The following is a 6,610-nucleotide window of genomic DNA, read 5'->3' on the forward strand; positions in this document are numbered from 1 at the left end:
ACATCAACACAAAACAACATTGGTTCTGATTTTTACTTTTGCCAAGTTTAGGAAAAGTGAGTTGATAGTGAAATGGCATTGCTTGATAACACTGTACCAAGAGAGATACACTCACAGATTGGCAACAAATAAAATGCCTTTTTAATTAAATTTCCAAATAAGTTCCATTCTGGTTGGGGTCAAGTGTCTTCTGTGGACTTCTCTGTCACACGTTGCTCTCTCAGAAGTGATCCTTGCAACTGTTGGGTGGGCCCATCAGCTTCTGTGAGATATCATTTAGCTATTATTCCTCTGTTAGATGACTGGAAAGTCATCTAACAGAGCTTTAAAGCTCCAGCAGATAACCCTAGAGATAGGTATATGGAACAGAATGAGAGAACTGTTGGTTCATTACCTACCAGTTAGCAAACCAGGCTCTTTGCCGAGCTGTTCATAGTGTTAAGATGCCACAGGAAGATGCCAGATTTCTACTTCCACGGGGCTATACATAACATGCCTTACAGAGGACTTCCTCTTCACCTTTACATGCCCTGACATGTTCATCTGATGTATACTAAGATCTGCTGAGTCCCAGACCAGAATGATCTATTCAATTGAAAACCATTCAATTGAACCTTGAAAAAATAAAGTTTATTACTTTCCTACAATTTTTAACAACTCATCCTTTCTGAGAACTTGATTTTTGTCTGAATTTTATGTTTTCTTGTTTGTTTAGTGGTAACGGAGATTGTAGCCTGGACCTTCCCACTGAGCTATATCACTTTTCCTTATTTACCTTATAACATGAATATTGGGTTAGCTAATTAATCCTCAGATACAGTGAGGCTTTAATTTTCAATCTTACTAGAGTTGAAAGGGAAGCAGTAAGAAGAATAAACATTACCGTTAATCCTGGCAGTGGATTCAAGGCCAGGCAATTGCTACTCTGTGATATGAGAGGGACTTCTTGGTGCCACCTGAAAAATGTGAATGAAATAAGCCTTGATTTCAAGTAGGTTTTAGGAGGGCATAACACCCCATTGCACTTAGACATTTTAACCTGAGATTTATATAATCTGACACTGACATTCATTCAGCTCACAAGTGAAGTAATTCGCTCCTTAATGACGTGCACCCTGCATGACATATTGACTATGCAAGCTGACAATTGTTGCTTTAAAACAAGCCTAGGTTTCATTTTTGTTTTTTGCCATTGAAAGTAGGTTATCAATTAATAAACTTGGAATAGGGTCTGATGACCTGTTATTTTTCAGAAATATTTTATTGGAGTACTGGAGAAGTATGTGCTAAAATTAACTATTGTTAATGGGGAGAAAGAATGAAACAGTGCATGGACTCATTGTTCAAAGGAGTAGCCTATGCATTCGCACAAGTTCTTCTTCAACTTTTCATTTTGAAAAACTTCCAGCCTACAGGAGAGTGGAGAACTGAGTATATGAACATCTGCACATCTTCCACCTGCCTTCACGAATCGCTCCGATTTTGTCACATTTATGTTCTCTCTTCTCATCTGTATACATGCAACTTTAAAGTAAGTTGCAAATACCATGACACTTCACTTCTAACTACTTTAGAATGAATCCCCTAAAAATTAGGTCATTATTCCATATAGTGTAATTAAAATAGCATTATCATAACCTAAGAAAATTAACAACTCAATCAGATAGTCTAATACACAGTCTATACTTTGTTTTCTGCAATTGTTCTTTATTTTTTTAAGAAACTAGACATTTTTATTCAAAGGACTGAAAAAAAAGATCTGTTCTCATTGAATTTTATACTTAGCAGACATCCTTTGAAAACTAAAAGTAAAATACTTTCCAGTTATACAAACTCAAAATATTCTAACACCTCCAGACATAGTATATAGAAAATAATAAAGACCATAATGCAGAAGGCAAGAGAAGTTGCTATGTGGTCCCAGAGAAAGAATAAAAGCTCTCAAAATGGTAGTTATGCAGGACTATGTAAAATATAGTTATTGTAGACGAACCCATTTAAAAGGTCATTGAAGGTCTCCACAAAACAGTATCAAACTTATGTCAGGTAATATACATATTTTTTCGTGTGTGTGTGTGTGTGTGTGTAAAAGCTAAGGAAGAACTAACATAAAGTCAATGAAAAATGGAAATACACTTTTTATGCTTGCTAATAGTAGGAGAAAATATCATACCATGTCTTATAAGTAGATTGTAAGTCAAAGAAACAGAATAAATCATAAAACAAAATTAAAATTAAACAATATTCAGATAATTAATCAAATATTAATTCAAAATTAATTTAAATATTTCAAAATAATATTCAAAAATTAAAATTAAATTGTGAGTCTAAGAGTCCAGAATGTAGTTTATCATATGTATGAATCTGTGATCAATTCAGAGTACTCACACAATATTTTTTTTTCAACAAATAATATGCTGCATATATTCTTCTTAGTGGTTAATTGCTGTACAAGATGCGGACTTGTGATCCTATTTACAAACACCATTAGAACAAATCATTCTATTCATTAAGAGAATGCAACTATATATCTATCCTAACCACTTTGAATACACAGATACAAAATGGACATTCATCGGTATGCCCCATTTTTTCTAAGTTCCGTTATTGAATATTATAGGTGTGTAAACTCAGCAAAATATTCTAAAAGAGTCCAGTAGCCCATAATAGCATTGGGTCTTCTGTTTAACTGGCAATGTCAGAAATTATTGACCTGAGTCCCCCACAGTTCAACACAACAACATGGCTTTATTTCCTATATTTCGTCTTCATACTTTTCTACTGGATGGTTAAGACCAAGGTAAAGCAGGACCTATGCAACAAGAGTTGTAGCTTTTTGGTCTGAGAAGGTCAGTGAAATGCCCTCAGGATTTATCCTGAGATCCTGTACCTCAGATTGTAGAACCTTTGTCAGTGCAGCTATGTGGATGAGTCACAGCCGTTGCTTGGCCAATGTGCTCTCTGTGAAAGCCTGAGAGAGTGTCTTCTCCCCATGTGACTCTCCTTAGGCCCACTCTATATCATCCATCACTTTCCTCTTTGGCCCCGTAATCTTCTTGATCAGAAAATTTGGGACACTGGAAAATTTTCTTTTAAACCCCAAAAGCATAAAATTTGTCAGCATAAAATTTAAGGCTTACATTTGATAAAAGTCATCATAGACAGGGTTAGCAGGAGAGTGACAGTGAAGGAGAAATCCCTTTGAAATATGACAAATTGCCAAAAAAAATTATTAGCTAAGGATCAAGGAAGAGGTTAAAGACATATCCAAAAAAAAAAAAAAAAAAAAAAAAAAAAAAAAAATGAGCAATGGTCCTAAGTAGGCTAATTTTAGAAGAGACACCCAAGTGGCCGACAAAATGGACCATGCCAGAGAAAAGCAAATTAAACAGTCACAAATTCATGCTCACCGAAGTATTGCATATTAGAAAGCTAAGGCCTAGTTTGTGGGGCAAAGGGAACCCCTAGGTGTTGCTGATCAGGTAGATAAAAGGTTCCTACTGGGGAAGATTCTGATATCACATTTCCCAAACCCACTAGGAGCCTGTGTGAGCACTCTGTGGTATGTGTGTAGCTCGCAGGGTATTAGAAGAAACCAAGGGTCTAGCACAAGAGTAGCAAATCAATAAAATGAGGCAGTGCCCCCAGTGATAAAACACAGTAGTTAAAAGCAATGATGCCCTTCTTTATAGTGATTCAGGCAAACAATAAACATCCCAGTAAGTGAAAACTGTGAGATACTAACTAACATTGAAACATAACCACCCACAGATCCATCAAGAATAGAAATCACAGAAGGGCACAGCAGTTCAATCCACCTTGGCAGATCTACCTGGAATGAGCGAAGGGACCTGAAGCCAGCAGGGTGCAGCAGGTCCACTCCACTGCAGAGGGTTCACAGGGAAGGAGCCACGGGATAGAAATCCAGTGGGGCCCAGAGGGCCTATAACATTTCCACAGGCCCACCAGGAAGGAGCCACAGGATCAGCAGGTAGCAGGGCCCAGCAGACCACTTGGACAGGGATCGGCTGTAAGGAGCCCAACAAAGAAACCAGGCCTTAGCCAGGTCCTGCCAGTCAAGTCTGAGTTCAGTAGATGTAGGCCTGGTGAGCTGAGGCATAGTATTGGGCCCAGCCAAGCCCAGACCAAGGCCTTGCAGTGCAAAGGTGGTACTAGGTAACTTGTGTGAGGTAGTTTGTCTGGAAATCTCCAGGTTCATGAAAGGGAGGTGACCAGATAGTAGTGAGGGGAATTCATTTAAATATAAATTCCCAATTAAAGACTGCTTTGTTATACAGCTATAATGTTTGCTCCTATGGTCAAAGGACAAGTGCATTAATTAAAAAAGTTTGTCAATTTCTAAATTTCATAAGATCTTATTAGTATTGTTAATTGCAATACTGTAAATAGGAAACCATATCTGCCTTAATGATATGTTCTCCCTTGGGTAATAATATAGGGAGGTGCTTGGGTAATAACATTATCAAAGCCCTATGCTGAAGGACAGGGGACAGCACCTAATAGAAACCAACATCTCACTCTCAATCAATAGAGAAAGCAAAATCTTGGGACACATACAAAACAAGAATCTCTGACAGAGAAGAGATGTCCAAAAAACAGAATCTTTACACAGAAGTTCTGACTATAGTGATACAGATACCTACTATCAAACTTTCACATAAAGGTATCACAGAAATGAAAATAAAGGCCTCTCTCTGAAATAGAAAATGACAAAAAGAAGGAGCAAAATGCAATCTCAGGCCCTGAGCCTACCCAGAAAATAATGTATGAGATAGCATAGAAAAAATGGGAAGACACACATTGGAAATCTCTGAAATCATAACACCTGAAGTAAAGAAACAACTGTAGAAGAGTATAGAGAAAATCAGATCAGAAATAATCACCTGGGTAAAAGAAGAAATGGTAACTATAATGAAAGAATTACTAAGTGTTTCTCAAGAAGACACTGATTAAAAAGCACAGAAGAGAATAGAAAAGTGATGGAAACCTTAACTGAGCAATATAGGAAACAAATAGAATACATGAAGCAGATTCAAGGAGATATACAGTAAATTAAAAACTCCACTAATAGCTGCAAAAACAGAATGAAAGTGAAGATAAACTTTCAGCCTTTGAAGATACCACTGCCGCTAGTTAAAAAGTCAGGAAAGATCTCTTAAAAAAAACTAAGATCCAGGAAAGAATTCAACAACTGCAAGATGATATGAAGATGAACAACATAAGACAAATAAGCATCAGTGAGAAAGAAGGAGGCAACACAAATGACATAAAAAGAAAATGGGCAAAAGTAATGGAATAGCAGTCCTACCCCAGGCCCGGTGAGTGTGTGGGTGAGCTTCCGGCTACCATGTGCCAGAGGGACCTACATGTCCCAGCCCAGGTGCAGTGTGGGAAAGACACTCTTCCACCCCCTTGGGACATGACCCACCACTCTGTAGTACCATCCCCACAATGCCCACTGAGTAGGAATTTCTGTCACATTCCGGAAACCCCCAGATCCAGTCCTAGCCCAGGCCCAGTGAGTGTGTGGAAGAGCTGCCTCTCCACCCTACTCCACCTTGTCCCTCCCAGAGTCAGTTCAGGCCTGGCATATAGGCCTGGGGTGAATCCCTGCAGCTGCAATCCCTGCAGAGAGTGTAGGGGACAGAACCACCCAGCTAGTCCAGGAGCAGAACATCTTGCAAGAGGGCACAACAGTTTAACCCGCAAGGGCAGCAACAGGAAAGAGCTGAGCACAGCAGCCAGACCCAAGTCAGGCACATCTGGATAAATCCAAACTTTTAGCTCTGCATCTGAACTTAAGTAGGTGCTAAGGTTACAACTGCAACACAGATCTACAGCAAAGGTCAGAAGATAGTGCCACCAAAATGACAATGAGAAGGAGCAAAATGCAATCTCAGAACCCAAACCCACCCATAACAAGTGCAAAGGGGCGAAACATACTCACTGGAAGAAAGATAGCCTTTTTAACAAATGGTGCTGGAAAAACTGGCCCTTTACATGCCGAAAACTAAAACTTTACCCAAGTCTATCACCATGCACTAAGCTAAAGTCAAAATGGATTAAGTATCTAAACATTAAAGTGGAGACACTAAATCTCCTGGAAGAGAAAGTAGGAGGAACTCTTGAAGACATAGGGATAGGCAGAGTTCATGAACAAAAATCAAATTACGGAGTGAGAAAACCCAGGCCGCGGGGTCCTGAACAGACCCAGAGCGCAGGCCGGCGGGTGCGGGTGAGTGAGACGATCCGGGCCGCGGGGTCCTGAACAGACCCAGAGCACAGGCCGGCGAGTGAGTGAGACCACCCGGGCCGCGGGATCCTGAACAACCCAGAGCGCAGGCCCGGCGAGTGAGTGAGACGACCCAGGCCGCGGGATCCTGAACAACCCAGAGCGCAGGCCCGGCGAGTGAGTGAGACGACCCAGGGCTGGGTGGGATCCTGAACAGACCCAGAGCGCAGGCCCGGCGAGCGAGTGAGACGACCCAGGCCGCGGGGTCCTGAACAGACCCGGAGCACAGGCCCAGCACAGAACCCTTCAGCAGAACTCCCTACAAAGAGGCTAGAGGCAAGACCCACCCAGCTGATT

This window comes from Octodon degus, unplaced genomic scaffold (assembly GCF_000260255.1).
Source record: "Octodon degus isolate 3935 unplaced genomic scaffold, OctDeg1.0 scaffold00068, whole genome shotgun sequence".
Taxonomy (NCBI): Eukaryota; Metazoa; Chordata; class Mammalia; order Rodentia; family Octodontidae; genus Octodon; species Octodon degus.